Source organism: Balearica regulorum, chromosome 1 (assembly GCF_011004875.1).
Source record: "Balearica regulorum gibbericeps isolate bBalReg1 chromosome 1, bBalReg1.pri, whole genome shotgun sequence".
NCBI lineage: Eukaryota > Metazoa > Chordata > Aves > Gruiformes > Gruidae > Balearica > Balearica regulorum.
Window position 1 is genome coordinate 125,478,076 of NC_046184.1, and position 21,302 is coordinate 125,499,377.

The 21,302-nt window shown below is 36.6% G+C and overlaps 1 protein-coding gene across 1 annotated transcript in view; it reads left to right on the forward strand.

Moving 5' to 3' along the window:
* CFAP47 (cilia and flagella associated protein 47) overlaps positions 1-21,302 on the forward strand; it is a 360,776-nt gene that overhangs the window by 217,082 nt on the left and 122,392 nt on the right. The window lies entirely within an intron of this gene.

The window sequence follows — 21,302 nt, forward strand, 5'->3', positions numbered from 1 at the left end:
CTAAATGTTACGCATTTTCCTGTGCCCTTTTGAGACTCAGAACAGCTTGGTTCCCCTAATGAATGAACATGTTGTTTTGAAACAATTCAGATGTAGCAATGCTTCAAGAACCTATGGCCCACATGGAATTTTGTGGGGCATGGTATGTGTGCAATTAAAAATCTGTGCAAACGAAGCGTGTTAGCCCATTTAAAATTAATAACAAAAGCAATCTGTAATTGCTTACAGTGTAAGGCTGCTGGTGAACTTTAGGTTACACCATCCTTCATGCAGCAGGTGTTTTAATATTGCTGTGCTGAGAAGTCTGGTAATGTTGCATCTGCCGTAACCACCAATAAGTCACTCCATTTGTAAACCTGTACATCTGTATATTTGTGGATGTCATAGCATGTAGGACTGAATTTGCATATAAACAGATTAAATTTTCGTACCTAATTAAAAGTCTGTGATATGCATTTCCCTTGTTCTGGTAGTCTCTACAAACTACATTACTGAGAAACACATTCATTCTGTCATGTCTGGCAGATTTCAAATATTGGTGTATATATGGATTTTCATCAATTAGCCCATTTAATTAAAAAAATATTCTGAAAAAAAAATCTTGAGCAAAAATAATCGGTGTAGCTGTCATGGTTAAATGGCTAGATGTACTCTGGACTTCTGCCTGTCCCTCTCAAGTTCACCTGTGAAATGACAGGCGTGACTTGCACCTTGCCGATTTCAAACAGTGCAGCAGAACCACACTTAAATTTCTTCCCCTTCTAATCCACTCCTCAGCAACAGGGCGAATGTGATAGGTCCAAGTGCAACCTCTAACAAGTAGTCTGTGACAGAACATATTCAGAGTGATATAAAAAATAACATTTTTGAAACAAAATACGAAATGAACTAGTGACAGAGCAGTTGTTTCTCTACAGCTGCTACCCTTGCCATTAGGGTGTTTGAGATGCTCTTTATCTAGGTCATCATTTTGCTGTTCCTGTCATGTTTACAAAGAATTCTTATTTTTTCCCTTAGCAAGTAATGAATTATAAACACACAGAGAGCACATAATAGTCATGAAAAGAACACTAATATTTACCAGTTCCTTATAGTCATATAAACATGTTTTTTTGGGCAGAAGATAATGGGGTGAGGAGAGGACAGAGGGAAGGTCCCTATCAATCTCCTCTATTCATGCTGCTTCAGTTGCTCTGACCTGTGAAAGCATGCAATGAGCCAGAAAACAAGAAAAAGTCAATTTTTATAGCCTAATACTTGGGACAGTTCGTAAGAAGTGGAGTTCAAATCAAATATGTGATTTTTTTAAAGTCTTTTGCAGTGGGTGGTTATCTTTTTCCGTCTGAATAATTACTTGAATCTATTACATGAATCTCAATGTCATGACACATTCAAATGACAGTAACATCAAGAAGATTGTCTAAGAGCAATTGCTTAGAATATCCTATTGCTTAAGGGTGAGAAAAATTTCCTTCAAGGTGTATGTTCAGTCCCTAAAACAAAAGAAAGAATTGTATATACATTATCAGAGCCTGGCAGGGCAATCCAACAGTTAAGCTATTGTATAAATAGATTCACAAATCCAGAGCAAAGTTTTATATATTCACTTCTTTGTTGCAAGTTTCTAAAACTAAAGTAGTTCAGAAATATCACTTAAAACATTATATTGAATCAAAATTATATTTTTAAGATGACAGGGAGCATATTAATTTCCAACAGAGAAAATAAAACACATTTCTTCATGCAATCTAATTTGTTGTTTTAATTTTACCATCAGGTGCCCCCACAAATATTATTATTATTATAATTCTATTACAAGTAGTGCTATACTTTCATAACTAGACAAGTTTGCTTCACGTACTACTGCCATTGTCTGCCTTTGAAGCTATAACTAAGTTGTTCCCGAAAACTATTTGTGATAAGGTAATTCTAGTTGTGTAAGTCATGTTCTTTTGGTAGTAAAAACCTGTAAGTTCACCTCATTGTTTTTTCATGGATGAATTTCTTTCATATCTTAGATCTTCTTGTCCACTTGGTAGCCTACTGCTGGAATTTACTAAGGACTTTTATTTCTGTAGCAGCTGCAAAATAAATGGCCCATATAGAATTCTGGCTTTTTATTTATCCCAGACACTGGACATTGCTGCATTCTCATACATTCAGTTATGAGGTAGCTTTGCCTAACTAACCAGTAAAGGACGATTCTTAGATTTTTACTGAGTAGGCAATAGATATTTCTTGTCCATTGCAGTGATTTATTTGTTATGGTGTCTACTGTCTCTCTCAAAATATTTCCTTTGCTTTCTCTGAGGGCACAGTAGAGTCCTAATTGTTCTTGACATACTTATGAAATTATAAATATTAGGGAACTACTGTTTCCCACTGTGGCAAAAGACAGATGGCATTTTATACATTGTCGTCAGAGAGTGAGAGTATGTGTGTGCGAGAAGCGTAATTGAGAGATTTGGATGCACTTTCAAGGCAATATTTATATCTGTTTATGCCATTTGGCACTGATTTTGTAGTAGAACTTTCTCTGTGAAAGGGATTTTTTTTGATTAAGTAGAAAGAAGCTTACCAAGTAACCTTGTTCTTTTGGTATGGTTTTTCCCTGTTTATCGTTCTGTAATATAACTCATTAAACATTCCTACAGTAAATTCAGATATTCACAAGTCCCTGCTCTTTCACCCTCAAATATACATTACGGAAATGAAAAAAGGTTCAGAGTGGGTATGTTACTGGTTTGTGATTACTAGTACCACATAAATCTATCACTGATATGAAGAAGGAACAGTTGTCAGAAAAGTCTCAACCATTGCAAGTGTAGACTAGAACATATTCTGTTGCTGTATGACGTTGGTATTATCACAGTGAGAATTAACCTGAATTCAGAAACCCTTTTGGCCTTTTGGAGGGGTATCCTACCGAAGTCATTGGCCTTTAGCATCACTTGATGTTCATAAGAAGCTAAGAATTGCTCCATTTGTACTCCATTCTCTGCCTGTAGGTCCTTGTTCACTGTAGGTTTATCCAGAAGTCTTGCTTTATCTTAGAAGCAATTGTAAATTAAATTCAGTTAAAAGGCCAGGTGCTGTTTATTCATGGTCAAATAAAAATTATTATTTAAAAAGCTACCCACCACTGACATGTTGCTTTGCCACTTAGAACGTGATGCATCTGTCCTGGTTTTGCCCCAGCCAGCAGCTAAACACCATGCAGCTTCTCGCTTGTCCCCCCCCACAGTGGGACGAGTGAGAGAATCAGAAGAGTAGAAGTGAGAAAACTCCTACATTCCCCACTTCCCACGGGCAGGCAGGCATTCAGCCATCCCCAGGAAAGCAGGGCTCCATCACGCCTAACGGGGACTTGGGAAGACAAATGGCATCACTCCAAACATCCTCCCCCTCCTTCTTCTTTCCCCAAATTTATGACATCATATGGTATGGAATATCCCCTTGGTCAGTTGGGGTCAGCTGTCCCAGCTGTGTCCCCTCCCCCTGTCCTAGATTCTGTGATCTCTCTGGGAGACTCCGGCATTTTGTGGTGCTCTTGGATTACATGCAGTTTCTCTCATTCTAAGTGGAAGTAACCTGGGATGCCAGATTTTTTAAACTAAGGAAAACCTGTAGATGCTATTTCTTATGGAGGAAATACTCTAAAAGGCTGATTTTCCACAATTTTTTTAAATTGAAGTATTTTTGTTAATATTTGTAAGAAAGCTACTAATGTGACCCACTAAGTGAGGAATAATTTTTCTAGCAAATAGAAAAAGCCATGTATGTCAGTGCTAAGTTATGCTAGTTCTTGAATACACATTTTATTTAATTTGTCAAATATAACTCTTCCAGGTTTTAAAAGCTGCTGCTGTAGCCATGTGCAAATGTGGTTGACGTGGGAACTGAGTGGCTAGGACACGTTAGGTGCGGATTGGGTTTCCAGATTGTTTAGGCATCAGACACTGGTAAACCTCTCTTGTATATATACATGTGTGCTGGGTTGGCCCTGGCTGGAGGGCAGGTGCCCACCAGAGCCGCCTCTATCACTCCTTTCCTTAACTAGACAGGGGAGAAAAGGTATAACGAAAAGCTTGTGGGTCAAGATAAGGACAGGGAGAGATTACTCACTAATTATCGTCACGAGCAAAACAGACTGAACTGAGAGAGGGAATTCATCTAATTTATTACTAAGCAAAACAGAGTAGAGGAATGAGAAATAAAACCAAATCTTAAAACACCTCCCCCCACCCCTCCCATCTTCCCGGGCTCAACTTCACTCCCGGCTTCAACCTCCTCCCCCCTCAGCGGCACAGGGGGACGGGGAGTGGGGGTTACGGTCAGTTCATCACACGGTGTTTCTGCCGCTTCTTCATCCTCAGGGGGAGGACTCCTCTCATCGTTCCCCTGCCCCAGCGTGGAGTCCCTCTCACGGGAGACAGTCCTTCACGAACTTCTCCAATGTGAGTCCTTCCCACAGGCTATAGTCCTTCACGAACTGCTCCAGCGTGGGTGTCTCCCACGGGGTGCAGACCTTCAGGAGCAAACTGCTCCAGCGTGGGGTCCCCCACGGGGTCACAAGTCCTGTCAGCAAACCTGCTCTGGCCTGGGCTCCTCTCTCCACGGATCCACAGGTCCTGCCAGGAGCTTGCTCCAGCGTGGGCTTCCCATGGGCCACAGCCTCCTTCAGGTGCCTCCACCTGCTCCGGCATGGGGTCCTCCATGGGCTGCAGGTGGAATCTCTACACCCCCTCATCCTCCCTCCATGGGCTGCAGGGGGACAGCCTGCTTCACCATGGTCTTCACCATGGGCTGCAGGGGGATCTCTGCTCTGGTGCCTGGAGCACCTCCTGCCCCTCCTTCTGCACTGACCTGGGTGTCTGCAGATGTTCTTACATCTTCTCACTCCTCTCTCCAGCTGCAAAAGCTCGCTCTCTTTTTTTTTTTTTTTCCTTCTTAAATATGTTATCACAGAGGCGCTGATTGGCTTGGCCTTGGCCAGCGGCGGGTCCATCTTGCAGCCGGCTGGCATTGGCTCTGTCAGAAACAGGGGAAGCTTCTAGCAGCTTCTCGCAGAAGCCACCCCTGTAGCCCTCCTGCTAACAAAACCTTGCCATGCAAACCCAATACAACATGCATAACAAAATAATTTTCAGAGATAATAAACTTTGCAAAATGTGAGTGGATTTTCACAGAAAGAATAAAAAATATGATTCTATGTGTAAGGTGACTCCTTCAAAAAATGTCACCCCCTTCTCTTAATGATGTGCTACAGGTTCTCAGCAAAATATCTGAAGACTGTTGCTGTAAGAAAAATATTGTGTATTTTATTAGAGTAGCTATGACTGGATTCCTTTGGTTAGAAAATTCCAGAACAGATACCCGGGGAAGACAACTGGCTTGGACAATTTTGAATAGAAAATTAGTTTAGCAAAGGTATTAGCAAATGTCAGTGAGTTTAAAAATGGAAACAAGTAGGCTAAATTAATAACCTTTTACTTTCCCCCTTATTAACTCTTGTCCTAAATCTCATTTGCTGCTGGTATTGCAAAAACTCAAGGTTCTATGTCTTTTTAATTTGTGAGTCCTACCTTTTGTACATAAGAGGAGATAAAAATGCAAACAACATTGTGAAGTGTCAAATTAAATTTACAATATGAATTCTGGTGACTGTTCATTTAATATACCTTAATGAAATTATAGATGTATAAATATGAAAACATAATTTGAATGCTATTATAATATTAGCAGAAATTATTGGAATAGTGCTGTTTCCTCCAGTTTTTACTTCATTTGTGCATTAAAAAATAATGAAAATTTATTATTGCAATATTTACATTTGCTAATATGCCACCAATTGTGAGTTCAAACCATACAATGGTTTGCATAGGATGCATGCATCAACAACTGTGTTAAATGTTATATTTAAGTAGTTTGTATTACAGATATATGGTAATATATCTGTAATACAGATAATACAGGTATTACAGATTATGCAGCAACAGTGATTAGGTAAATGAGATATCAGATCCTAGAATGTATCTGACTAGCGGTCACTTTGCTTTTCTGTGAGCTGTCTGTTAAATATCACACATCCAAAATTTGAACTGATTTGCAATGAACTGGCACATCCTTTTCCTTTACCTTGAAGTATCCGTCAGACTTCATATTACTGTTTACTGAATATTAGTTTGACTGTCTATAGTAACCTTACATATCCACAAATATTTTTTCTCTTGACAAATATAGTGGGTTTTTTTCAGGTGAGATATTTTGAGAGATATTTTTGAGTTCTGAGCACATGTTTGTTTATCTGTGCTGAAAAGTCATTGCTTTTTCCTTTTCTGTTTTACGCTAAGGTATATGTATTTTGTTCCACTGAACTTTTGACCTATGTTTTTTCCACAAAGGCTAGAGAAACTCACTCATGCTTCTGTTACAACTGGTTTGCCTAATTTCCTACCAGTAAATTTATGGAGAAATTCTGTAACATTTTTTCTTTATTACTCCTTGTGTGTCACAATGGGGTTTATTAAAAGTATGATTTGTAAATGCTGTATTGTAGATCTGAACTCAAGGATCTTTCAAACGATCCTAACTTTACTATAGGTAGGTGAAGAGGTGAACAGGCAAAAATGTCAGCAAGTACTACAGGGATTCCTGTGCCCTATATCTTTAGAATCCTCAGGTCAAAGTTCATTTGTTTTGAATTAATGTTCATTTGTCAGAATTAATGCTTGCGTTTATACTAGAAATTGGAAATTATCCTTGAAAAATAACTTTGAAAAGCATTACTTTTACCATTTGCAGATTTTTTTTTGTTTTCTTATTGAATAATACTGAATGGTGTTTGCTTCTTTTTAAAAGTAAGATATACTTTTTCTTTCTAAGTATGAAGGTTGCATTGAGTCCCTCTTCTAGAGTACACATAAACATTTTTATTACTCTTTGAAAGTAGTATGTTATTGCATTCAAATCAGTATTATTTGCTGTACAATATGGCAAGTAGTATTACACTGTTTTGAAGTGTAAAATGCATATTTTAAAACATACTTTTTGCTTAGACTTCACATAGTAGTCACATTGTAATTACAGTAAACCATGCTTTTTACATAGCAGATGTGTTACAGATACAGATAAAGAAAAAGCATCTAGCATAAATGTTTTGTGTATCACTATTGTGGATATATGCAGTACTAAATAATGTGCAGGGCACAGAACCTTGCAAGATCTGACTTTTAATTTTTTTAAAAAATGTGCATAGTGTGTATGAAACATGGGAAAATGCATATGTAAAGTGCTGTCCAGTCATTTTCGATTGGCAATGCATCATGATCCCTTATGTCCACGTTATTTCAGACCCAGATTTCATGCATGTTTAAAAATTTAGCCGCTAATAATGATAGACCTCATAGAAAAGTTGCAGTGCAGTAAGTGAAAAAACAGAAATTCCTGGGTTTTGGGGAGTTTACAAAGGCTTTTGTGTTTTTGACAATTAGAATGAATTATAAAAACATGATTAGCATTCCTGGTAAGATATTAAAGTAAACTTGTGTTATTTAGGAAGAATGCTTCTTCTTTCATAGTGTAAGTGATATCTATACTAATGATTGTTAAACATTAGAAAGAATTAGAAGATTGCTTTCACTAAACTCTGGATTTATCAGTTATCTACACCTCATTTGTCTACCAATATACAGAGAAATTAGTAAGAGCAACCTGATAAAGTTCAGCATCTGTAAATACAGACAATATCCACAAAATTAATGAAGGGTTGGTTTTATTTATTCTGGGAGTACAAGGACATAAAGTTCTTCTACTTGAAGATTGATGGAATTCGACTTCATCATTTCTTGTTTTATTGAAAACATAAATTGCTCACACAAGTCTACAATAAGTTTTGCTGAAATCTAATGAAAATCTGCCCACTTCATCATTGTAGTCAGAATTCAATTTCATATAACTCATTTTGTATTTTGTAGAATCATAGAATCATAGAATGGTTTGGGTTGGAAGGGGCCTCAAAGATCATCTAGTTCCAACCCCCCTGCCATGGGCAGGGACACCCTCCACTAGACCAGGTTCCCCAAAGCCCCATCCAACCTGGTCTTAAACACTTCCAGGGAGGGGGCATCCACAACCTCCCTGGGCAACCTGTTCCAGTACCTCACCACTCTAACAATAAAGAATTTCTTCCTGATAATCTAATCTAAATCAACCCTCCTTCAGCTTAAACCCATTACCCCTTGTCCTGTCATTATACTCCCTCATAAACAGTCCCTCACCATCTTTCCTGTAGGCCCCCTTCAGGTACTGGAAGGCCTCAATTAGATCTCCCCAGAGCCTTCTTTACTCCAGGCTGAGCAACCGCAACTCTCTCAGCCTGTCCTCACAGGAGAGGTGCTCCAGCCCTCTGATCAGCTTCGTGGCCCTTCTCTGGACTCGCTCCAACAGCTCCATGTCTCTCCTGCACTGGGGCCCCCAGAGGAACACCACTCGTCACCGTTCTCCACTTGGACATTGAGCCGTTGACCACAACTCTTTGAGTGCGACCATCCAGCCAATTCTTTATCCACCGAGTGGTCCATCCATCAAATCCATGTCTCTCCAATTTAGAGACAAGGATGTCATGCGGGACAGTGTCAAATGCCTTGCATAAGTCCAGGTAGATGACATCAGCTGCCCTTCCCTTATCCACCGATGCTGTAACCCCATCACAGAAGGCCACCAAGTTTGTCAGGCACGATTTGCCTATATAGAGAAATAAACATAGTTTTCCTAAAATGACCTAAGTGCTCAGTAGTAACATGTTAAAGAGGTCAGAAAATTATACTCATTAATAATATCTTCTTCAGGGAACACAGAGTTTTTATCCTAGAATAATATTGCCTTTTTTGCGTATGTGGTGTTTCTTAGTGTTGCCTTTTTGCCTTGCCTCAGGAGAATGAGATCAAATACCTACTCTGTGGCAGAGCCTGGAATGGAAAGTGATCCAAATCCCAATGAACTTGATTAAAATGTTCCTTTTAAAGTAAAAGAGTTATGCTGAAAAAGAAAATAAATGGACATTTGTCAGTTTTAATCCCTTTGCATTTGCCAAACGTGTTTCTATGAAACATTACAGCAAGACTATATTAGGGTTGGTAAAATGCTTGTGGTTAATTTCATATTTCTACCATACCACCTATATTATGGAAAAAAAATTTGGTAAATACAGAGTAAAAATTCTGCAAGTGAGCTGTCTTCTCACAGAAGTCTCATGTAGGTTCATATAATAAAATCAAAGTTAAGTCATAGTTAAATCTTCGGTTGCAAATTCATGCATATTCAAGGAAATGTTGTTAAATTAGTCTTCTGGTGGCTAGAAGGGGTAAAATCTTTGAATATTAATGGAGTTCTATATTAAAAATTAGGAGATGTGGTGCTCACCATTTCTTGTGGTTTTCTGATATTTTTTAAACCTGCTGAATGCTAAGCTGAGAGATATAGAACTTTTAGGGAAATACGGCAATTGATTTGACAGTAGCTTCTAAATTGCAAGTTAATTTCTATAATTCAATTGATTCAATGGCATTTGCCTCTCAAATGAAAGACTTGTGCTTCTTAATAGAGTGTAGCTTTTAAATACATTGCATGTGCAACAACTCATAAGACCACGCACTTGCTTGTTTGACACAACACTAGTATAAAACTGGGCTAACTTTGTTGTCAGTAAGCTTTTTTTGAAATTATTATGTTGACAGTAATAGAATATGACTTGGAATTTCATAATAAAGAACATTTAACCACTGGAAGTATATTTCATCACAGCATATTACACCTAGAAAGCACAACACCTGGAGGATTGTTAAAGACATCCTAACAGACCTTAGCTGTTAAGACTTAAAAATGAAAGGTTTGCTAAGCCTTTACAATAAATAAGTGTCATATTTGTGAGGAGGCTTCTGAGATTTAAGAATACATGCTGGTTTAATGCTGCTTTTTTTTTTTTTTTTTTTTTTTTGACTGCTAGTTTGATCTTCTGCCTGTCACAGGACATTATGTTTCACTAATTTACTTTTATATTTCATTCAATAACTTGTGTTTAACTGAAATAAGAGTTCAAAAAGGCATTAATTACACATTGGTATGTTGTTTCAGTACCATGAAGATTTTTACCAGTTCAAAAATCATACTAAATTCATATTTTAATTTTTTTGGCTACAGTTCATTGATCTTAAATATTGTATGTCAAAGAGCTCTTAGTAGCCAAAGAGTTTAATTTATGAAGGTATTTTATGTTGTATAACAATATCACCTATTAAAAAGGAAAAACCCAAGAAAGATAAACAACAAAACTATGAACAATCAGGTTTTCTCTCTTTGGAGTAATATAATTATTATATGTATATTATGTATAAATGTCTGTATTTTATGTTTTGTATTCATCCTGAAGTGGAACAGGAAAACACTTGAGTATCATTTTAAAGAACTTCATGACTGGAAATCATTTGAGTACAACTTATCCTACTGTGCCAAGGGTATATCAACCATGACTGTGTGTACACGACTCCTGAGCTGGCTTTTATTTTTTGAAACATGTTAAAAAGTCTATGTCACACAGCTTACCCAAGCTGTTCACCTGGCAAGTGATTTTCTAGCATAAGTCACAGTTTATACTCTCTTAAAATGTGCAGTGGTATGCTAAACCTGGCCAGTGAATGCTTTTTTTGCCAAGATGCAGGGAAAAAAACCCCAAAAAACAACCTAGGTTATTTTACTCCATCCTTTTTTTTTGAACTTCTTCAAGCAATTAGTATTGGTGGCTTTTCTACTACACTGACATAAGACGTCTTTCCCTCCTCTTTCCCATCCCACTCCTCTTTACATAGTTTATGTTGGTTTTGGATGCATCCTTAAATATTACTGATGATTTCCCTAACAGTCCAGACAGCCCATGGGGAAATTTAAGGACCCCTTGTTCCATGATCACTCTTAGCAGCTTTATACACCTTTATAATAGGAATGAGCAGTAATCTTTCTGTTCATTATCTGAGACCTTATAGGTCAATACCCAGAGACAAAGTTACCTTTGGATTTTTCCAATGGCAAAATGTAGGTAGGTAAAGATTTAAAAAAAAAAAAAAAAAGTTGTCAATAGAAAGCAAGCCAGATATGGCAAATGGCGAAAAATCAATAGACCTTTGGAAAAACCTCTTAAGAATTTGAGTAATTTTAAAAGTTGTATGAAGTAAGTGGGACCAGGGAGAGCAGGGAAGGTTAGTACATAAGTTGTTTGTGTTCATTGGGTTAAGAAACTGACTGACATGAGCATGATCATGGTTGCATCTGCTTTGGACTGCAATCCCAGCTCTGTGTTTGTCAATGGAGTGCCAAGAATTCTAGTCTCATGTGAACGAGACATTATGACTGTGAATGAGGGTGTGTTGACACATTTGGTGGAACATGAGAGTATGTTAGTTAGATATAACCTGGTAGACATAACTTGTTACCTTATTGATTTTGACAACCATTCCTCTAGGATGTTCTTTAATTTACTGATGAAGACTGCCTGACGTAGGTAATCTGCCCTAGTTCTTCTCTACCCTTACCATTATAAAGTTTTCCTGATACTTTTCACATGTACTAAAGCCCACCATTTGTTACTCGTTCCATCAGGGACAGGGAGATCACTTTTAGTAGCAATCCTTTGTGCATGTGAAGATTGTAACCATTGCCTTTCCTTAAAAACCTTTCTGAAGAAAAAGAGAAGTAAAAGATTTATTTAGCAACAGTTGTTTTCTGAACTTCAAATTCATACTGGTTATACTAGTTTTTCTGTGTTTTCCTAAATCTTTTCACCATTGCGTAACAATTAGCTACTTTGTGGGGTTTTTTTGACTTCTTGAGTTGTTCTTGTCTCTCTCCCTCTTTGGAATTATGTGCTTATTCTACTCTTAGACTAGATTATCCTAAGCATCTCCTCTACTTAGCCTCAGCTTCTTTCTTTGGAGGTCTTTGAACTGAGGTAATTATAATAATGAATTAGCCTTCTTAAAGCAAATATAATTTATCTTCACATTAGAAGTTAAACAGTATTTTAAAAGTGTGTTAGTATTCTAAGCAACCAGATCACTTCACTATATAATCTCCAATTATATCGAATTTATTCTAATCACTGAAAAGTCCCAGTTCTTCTTGCTTGCTATTCAAACTTCTGAAACCATTATATAGTAACTGAAACAGTATCATCTCCCATAAATTACCACAAAGATTCTGCTTGTGATGATGGTCTGATTTTGAGTTAACCAATTGAGACATGTTAATCTTCTAGACTAAGAATAATAGAGCCAGGCAGTAAAAGATGAATACTGTAAGGGCAGAGTTTAGAGAAAGCCATGCAATACAAATGTGTCTGAGGTGCAGGCCACTCCCAAAATACAGACCATCCTACTCGAAACCTATTAGTGCTCCCCAAAGGTACTCTGTTTATTTTCAATGACTCATTCATGACAGATTCATTATGTAGTAGATGATTGTTTCATCTCCACTTCATCCCACCTCTTCAGTGAGTATTCAGTGGCTTATGATGCAAGGCTGGGGTTCTTTTCACTGTGTGGCTAGATAATCTTACTAAAGAAGACAGGGTCAATAAATGTAATTGACATTATGAACCTACTTCGGTAAGGTTTGTGACAGTCCTTTGAATTTATTCCTCCAAAATTTATTCCTCCAGCTATTAATATGGTAGAACATTCCACCCCCTAGCCTCCAAGAAATGCAGTGAGTTTATGACTCTTGTGTTGCTAAAATGTGCTGAATTTCTGTTCAGCATTTGGAATTTTCTTAAGCTTTGCGTACTTTGTGTTCACATATGTCATGCTGCATGCAGAGCTTAAAAAGGTGAAGAGACACGGAGTCTAATGCCAAATATATTGCCTATGTTACTGTTGATTTTCAATCTGTTGGTTATATCTATATTTACTAGTGTCACAAGTGCTTGGTATCTGGATGGCATACGGGCATATGCTCTGAGTTTGCTCCCCGTGCCATAATTTCCTCAGAAAGAGTTTAACACGTGAACCAGATCAGACCCTGAGTTCTGCCCCAATGTCTACCAGCAGACAGATCTGTGTGTTGCCAGTAGATAGTTGGCAGCAGGCTAGATTAAATTTCATTTAAAGTACACGCCCGGGATAAGTGCAGACTGCAATACAAATGCAGACTAAAAGCCCCTGCAGAGGGGGAATAACCATATTTGCCGTATTTATGTTTTATCACCCAACTGCAAAGAAGAAGGAAGAGCTGTGAGATCGTCTTATTAAGGAATTGAGAGTTTATGAAAGGCATCAAGAATATTCTGATTTAAAGGGATAACTTCTTTTTTCCAAATCCCATAGACATAGCTGATCTGCTGGGTGACTTTTTTGAAGCTGTTACCTGGGAGATGGAGATGAGAAAATGTCTTTATGGAGTAAAGGTGTCTAACTGAGAAATGGTGTTACAACATCATACTGTAGCAATATTAATAGCATGGAAGACTGAGCTTCAAAAATGGAAGATGTCAACAGCATTAGTCATCCATTTCTTTGAAATAACCTGTCTGTGGTGTTAAAATTCTCTCTTCTGACAGTTTTGGAGAAAGTTTAGGGAAAAGGGATATCATTCATGGGCTAGTGGTATCTGAGTTTCCACTGTAAGGTGGTTATCTTCATTTGAAAATATGGTTTTGAAAGCAGAAGAAAATAAGAGAGGTTCTGGGATTCTGCCTTATAAGAGATCAGACACATATTCACAGCTTTGTTTCCTGCTGATCACAGCTAATTCCAAAGACCAAAATGTGGTTTTGATTTTACATTTTAGAAAAGCATTCTTGTTTTTGTTTTCAAGTTTTCCCAAGTGACAAATGTCTTTGGAGATACAGTCATTATCTAGTTTAGGACAAGTCCTAAGGAAAAGGAAGCCTATACTAGCTTGTAGATTTCCCTCTTGCATAATGCCCTTTTTCACAAATCCTGCCTATATGTATTACATATTGAATTAATTCAATAGTAAATACACTTTTACACATGAAAGCATCATAATTTCTTTTTAAATTGCAGCATTTTGAAGTGCACCACTTTCATGCATCAGATCTGATTTAGGTGGACAAACTAATGCAATCTTCCAACCTCAGTGTCACTTTAGTATTGTCCCTCCCTATGACCTGGGTTTGACGCAAAATGTAAGGCACACTCTAAATTCATGAAAGTTGCTCTAAGCAAATTGTAACATCATATCCCTTAAGAACAAGATTAATGTCTGAGGAATATTAAAATATTTTTTCAAGCAATATTGTAAGCGATACAATAAATGAATATTCATTGAAATGTTAGGGTTACTCAAACATGTTCATGTGCATAAAATGGCAGCTGAGAGCAAAGTTTATCATCTTGCCAAGTAATGCAAAAGCATCTTTAAAAGCTATATATATTGATTACATTTCTTCAAAAAGTATAGCCTTTAGGTGAGAAAACTCATGAGCTCAAGCCTAAAGGTGACAATCCTAAATTAATAACTTCTTTGAGAGAAGAAAGTGCAGAAGCATTGCCTTTTCAAGGATAAGATATTCCTCACGTACTAAAAATGAATATTAGTGTCTGCCTTTCTGCATCACTTTGAGCTGTTAACATAATAGAATTGTGACATTTTCTTAACGTGTTAGTATTTTATAGCTTTCCCCCAAAATTAGGTGCAGATTTTCTACATTTGGAAACTAAATGTGGAAAGAGATATCTAGAGCAAGTTGAAATAGGAATTAAACATGGTAGAGAAACTTAAATTGTCAGGAAAAGTTTACAGAAGAAATGTTGGGTCTTTTTAGTGCAACTCTTAGAATGCTACGGCCAGTCAAATTTGAAAAATAAGGAACCTAAATCATCACATGATTAATAGCTAGTCTGTTCCAAATAATTTGCATAAAAATTATTTATTCTAAATCAAAAAGGAAAAACTAAGTAAATACGACATATACGTATTAAATGATCTTTTTTACATGAACAACAGTGCTTGTCCTTCAGAGATGACTCTACAGGGGAGTGGTTACTCATGGATATTGTGTTTGCTTGTACACAGAATGAAGTCTAAATTTTGATTTATTCTGTGCTAGCAGTGGTGAGGTCTTTACATATTGAAAACTATTACATATTTACATATTGTAGGGAACTAGACAAAATATCTTGTTATGTTTTACATTCTGTAAAGTACAGTCATATACTATGAGAAGAGCATTTTTTAGAACCAAGAAATCAAGCTGTGTTATTTCTTTGCCTGTTATTGCTAAAAAGTGTACCCTTAAAGACACATCTAAGGTGTTTTATTTAAAGCTGGGATTCAACCTAATTTACTTCTTTTTATTGCTATATTAGCTCTGAAAATATTAGGTAAAAATGCTGTGGAAAGAATGCATATTGAATTTGAAAATATCACTTTAATTCAGCTTTTTGTTTCAATAATCATACTTTTGATGCCAATATGAGAAGCCTGTAAAATTAGCATAAAATATTTCAAATAAATTAATTTTATTTAGCAGTACAATTCCAACTTCCCCATTGTGCCCATATCCACCTCCTCCCCAGAACACCCTAGAAGTCTACAGTTTTCAGGAGACCAAGCCAAATCTTCCTTCATCATCAGTGAAATGTAATTCAGCTGCATGATAGGCAGCTGTGTCCCTATCAGGAGAGAAGAATCTTTCCTATTTTTAAACCAATATATAATCGCTGATGCTTGACAGTACATTTAATGGCTGGTGTAGCAGACACAGGATGAAAAGTAATTTTAAGAAAAGGACTAAGAAAGGGGACAGAGACAACAGAAATTTCCGTTTGTAGCTCATATGGTGATAACGTATTCTCATTCAAGTGAGCGGAGAAAAGCATCTTGTCAGCATAAGGAAGGGGATTTTGCAACTGGTAACTCTTCAGGACATGATACAAAGTATAAGATTAAAAGTGTACAGCTTACAACACTGATTTTTTAAGGAGAATTTTATAACATTTTAAAAATTGCACAATAAAATGAAGAGATCACACACAGGAGGAACAGCTTATTTGCATCGCCAAAGAGAAGTAGGACAAGCCACGAGACTGACTGGATTGGAAAAGGATGTTCAAATCTCTGGAAGAATTTTGGTATATCATATAAACTGGAATGAGACTTGGAGGGCACCTGTGAAAATTTTAACTTGAAAAGTTTGTTGAAGGCTCAGGTTTAATTTTCATGTAAATTGTAATTTAGTACTTCTCTGTTTTAAATACAGAACTTTCTAATAACAAACATAAGTACTGTAGATAAATATTAGTTGAAGAAATTGACTTGTTATTAAGAAAAGGATACAGAAATATGTCTGGGTTTTGTTTTTGTGTGTGTATGCCCCCTCAAATCCAGACTAACTACATGTAATAGAAAGTACACAACTTTCTATGCTTCCAATGATTCCATATATATAAAAAAAAAATTACAAAATAATCAGGGAAAGTTCTAAAAACCTAAAAATAAGTAAGCTCTTTTATAGTGATGCTGATTGAATGGAAGATGCTGGTTTGCCCTAACCATTAACGACAAATGCTTGATCCTAACTAGCAAAGGCAAAAGCCTACTGACCAAGGGAGAGACTAAAAGGGAAGATAGTGGAGATTAAATATTTAAGTAGATGCATTCTTGAGATTGATTGAGAAGATTTCTGCTCACTTCTTTTTACTGGTGATTTCTGTCTGAAGTACTGACTAAAATTTGTTTTGTTTGTTTTATGAGATCTGACAATATAATGACCTGATGGTTGCATAAAACAGGCTAAAGATTTTTGTTTGTCACTGAAGCCCCAGAGTGAGATGATAAAAGATACAGGCCTAAAGCGTAACTGAGTTTATCTCATAACACATCCAAGTACGGTGCTCAGGCCCTAAGAAGAGACTTCAAATGCATTAAGAATGTCAATGCAAGTTTAGAAAAGTGGGTGTATAGGTAAGCATGAGTTTATACTTGTTGTTTGCAATAGTATTCTCTGTTTTGAGTTCAGAGTTCTAAAAACATCACGTTCTTGATTGAGATGTGGAGAAAAAGGCAACATCTCAAAACAATGTCATCAACTTGGAACATTTTTGTGTTAGAATCAACACGTTCTAGTGTAGAGAGAAAAAAGAGTGCCTACCTTTTTCTGCCTGTTTTTTAAATGTGCAGACAACAGAAACAGACAGATATAATCTTGTTCTGTGGGTTGGGAATGAGCCATCTCTCTTTCAGCATGAGTGTATTGAGATCATCCATTGCCTGGGACATTTCAGCCTTGTTTTCCCAGCCTCTACTATCTGATAAAGTAAAATTCTTTCAAAAAAACATAACAAAAACCAGCAAAAGAAATCCCCAAACCCCCGGCCTTCTGCTCTATACGTTAGCAAATGAAGTTCTAATACCTGACCTATTTTCAGCCACGCACATTCTTCAGGTTTGAAACAGAAATGCCAAGACACGGCTAAAGGAAAGGTTAAGAGAATTGCTGTGGATTTAATCTGTTTACGTTCGGGTTTTTTTCAGGGATCTAAAGCTTTAGTAGGTTTTTATAACTTTGGAAGTGACTTCTGAGTATTCCTGAGGGTAAGAAATAGGTTCTGTCTTATGGGTTGCCTTGGCAAGAGAAGAAATTCAGAGTAAAATTAGTCTATAATTACTTGAGAATGAGGATACTTGAAATAAATTAGCTTTGGGCTATTTCAAATGCATTATATGGATAAAGACCTGAGGTGGGACTCATCTATAAAGTAACTATTTGGTATTAAGTTTATGGCTAAGTGGAGACAAAGCTCTCCCTAGGTTTTATGATTTTATCAATGCAAGCGGGCAGCAAAACAACCATTCAGCTATGTTTTCACTGAGTAAAAGTTGACAGAACATCAAAGTTTATACAACTTCAAGGGTTAATACTAAACAATACTTGCCGGGAATATTTGTTTGGTAAAGAGTTCAGCTGCAAGAATAAATGGAAAGATGATCCTTCAGCAGAGAGTTGCCAGGTTCTTTCCATGTGTTAAGAAAGGTGTTGCAATTAAAGTATTTGAAAAATATTTAAATATATGTAATATCATTTAAAAACGCATACAAGATATTCCCTCCCAAACATGACAGCTGTTTTCCAGAATGGTAATCTGTGGGCTGTGTTGTTTATGTAGGGTCTCCAGGAAAAATACGTGATTTTCCAAAATTGGGGAAGTTTTAAAGATAAATTAATCTAAACATTCAAATGCAAAAAAAGTATAAAAAGAAATTAAGAGTTCCTTACCAAAAAAAAAAAAAAAAAAAAAAAAAGAAAAACAAGTTTTAATACCTCAAAATACTTGAAGTCAAAACAAAAAAGAAAGCAACTTGACCTGAAAGCTTTGCTTTTGAGATGTCAGGAATTTTTAGCAATTTGTGTGAACAGAATAAATGAATACGTATATAAAGGCAAGAAGAGAAAAAGCAAGTAGATTATAACTTCTCTATTACTGTAATTATGATGTACAGAAAAGTGATTCGGGAAGGTTAAGAGTACAGAGTAAAAAACTGTGTTCAGAGACAACAAAGCAAATTATAAGTGTCTATATGGAAAAAATATCTTGGTAGCAGTATAGATGTATTCATTGCTGGAAGGTGTCACATTGTAATGACAAGTAACAAAGCAGTTCCACAAAACTTGTGCTTGTGCATTAGGGAAAAAGTGAAAGTATTCCTAGAACACTGGAGATACAGGTCTACTTGATAAGTTTTTTAAGGACAGAATATGATACTTAACGTATCCGTCCTAGAGAGAAAAAATGGTTAAGGACTTTTCATACCAAAAGCAAGCCTTTTCACTCCATTCTTTATCTCTATTTATTGTGAAAACTAGCCATTTCTTGCTGTTCTTTGGTTTCTGTATTTTAATCCCATCTTCTAATGTTCCCTCTTCTCCAGCTTAGTTTCTTAAAAGTCATTGGAAGGGGATCTTAGAAATAGATTTTTGGAAAACCATGGTACTATGTGAACTATGTCGCCCTTATTCACACAGCTGCTGACTTTGCCAAATAATTCAAATAGTTTTGTGTGTTGTGGCTTCTCTCCCTTATTTTGTTTCTTAATAATTTTCTTTGGAATGTATAAACAAACTCACATCTGTAATTTTTCATCTTATCCCAGACACCTGTCTAAAAATTGGCAGCACATTCTTTGCCTTTTCATTTCTTTGTACATGAAGTTGACTTAAGCAATGGGTCACATGACGATTTGCACCATCACACTTTCATGCGTGAGTGCCTTTTGAATTGTTGGGCAGAGACTCTCTTGCCCAGGTGATTTGCTACTTTTCTCTTTATCGATCTGCTTCACAACCTTTCTTGCTGAAACCTTAATTTGGGAGAGTCCCTGTGACCATTCCCCTTAAAACAAGCTCTAGGCTGGGTGTAGGACGTCCCTGAACTCCACTAAAGCAAAGGCTACCGCAAAGAATTAGTTTAGATTTTCTGCTGCAGCCTTATCTTCCTTGGGCATGCCTTTTCCACCCGGATCATCTATCAGCCATGCTGAATTTGGCAGGCTACCAGCTTCAGATGTGTTTGAAAAGATTTTACTACTGTTTTTTTTAAGTCTTTAGCAAGTGGTCACTCAAGGGGTATTTTTTGTATGGGTGTTCTTGGAGGTTTGGGGACAGGGAGGCAGCCTTGTTAATTTTCTGTTTAAATAACAGTTTATACTGTTTTCTATTTTCCCTTAATTGTACAGAACATTCATTTGTGAATGTGTTGCTTTAATAAATCCCTTTGCCCTGCTGTTTAATCACATATCCTGTGTAAATGGAACTTTACTGTTGACGTTTTTCTTTGTTGTTTCCTACCTGAATTTTATAGACTGTCCTACAGTTTGCCTGCATTCTTGAAGGATGTGATATCCCCAGCTATGGGCACCCTTTGATTTTCTTTTGGTCTTTAATAGAGGACTTTTATTTCAGGTTCCAGGTATTGTGTTCTGCTTTTGTGTAAGGGGATCCTGCCTTCCTGAAGAAATCATCTCTCTTCTGTATACAATTTTTTTTCATTTTTTTTAATTGATTAAACTCGCGGTCATGTGCATGCCAGAATCCTTTAATGGGCATTCAGAAGATGTCTTTACCTCAATGATGGTAATTTTTACAGATCTTAAGATACTGAGGCTATTCTGAGATGGGAAGACTGTAGTATTCTGCTGGTATTAAAACCTCCTAAGTTGTATGCATATCAAATTAGCCCGAACGAGAGAATGGGTAAGTTAATACACGATATAGTCAGTGAAGATTTAAAGAAAGTAATATAATTAAAGCCAGTCAGACACAGTTTTGTTGGAAGTAGGGCTTAGAAATAAAGTCATATATGCAGAATGAGGAACTACAGCAAGGAAAGCAGTGTCTCTGAGAAGAGCTGGGGTCGCAGCAGAAAAGAAAAACAGCAGGAGCTTCCAAGACTAATGCTATGGTAAAACAGAACTGCTAATGTAGCTCTCTAGTGTGTAATTCAGGGAGGTGTGAGCAGGAGGATTAAGGTTATTTTCATCTCATACAATACACTGACAAACAGGAATACTGCAAGCACTTCCTGTGTATGCATTTTTAAAAGGTGCTGAACAACTGTTTATATTTGCAAAAAAATTACCACATAAAATATTTGTGTTGTAGAGATCAGGCCTTATGATGAGAGGCTTTGGCTTCATCTCTTTCGCCTATCTGAACAAGATTGAAGAGCTAATTTTATTAACATTCATGACTATGTTCTAAATACAGGAAAATGCTAGATACTTAATGCTAGATCTCTTAAATCTATCAGAGAAAGTCATTACAAGATCTTTTGGCTGGAAATTGAAGCAAATCTAATGGAAATCAGAGATTAGACTCATTTAAATGTCTTTCAATGCCTGTAATTAGCTACCAGAACAAACTGCTAGTGGATATCTTCAAATCAAGACTCAAAGTCTGTCTGGAAGATATGCTTTAGCAAACACAGATTGCTTGACTGAAGTTGCACAACAACAATCCTATGTAACTGAACAGAATTTAATTTCTGTTATATACTAAAGGTCATATTAGAGGAACTAATTTTGATTTAATCTTGCTTGATATAATATAAAATTATAAAAATACTATCAGTCTGATATGGACTGCCTCCAGTTCAAAGATCTGCTTGCCTATGCTTCCCATGATTACTGGTAGTAAATCCCTGTTTCTGTCCTTAATTGTAACATTCACAAAAACTCCAGTTATTTAAGAGTTTCATAATCATCAGCATCAGCAGAATTTCAAATCTATCCCT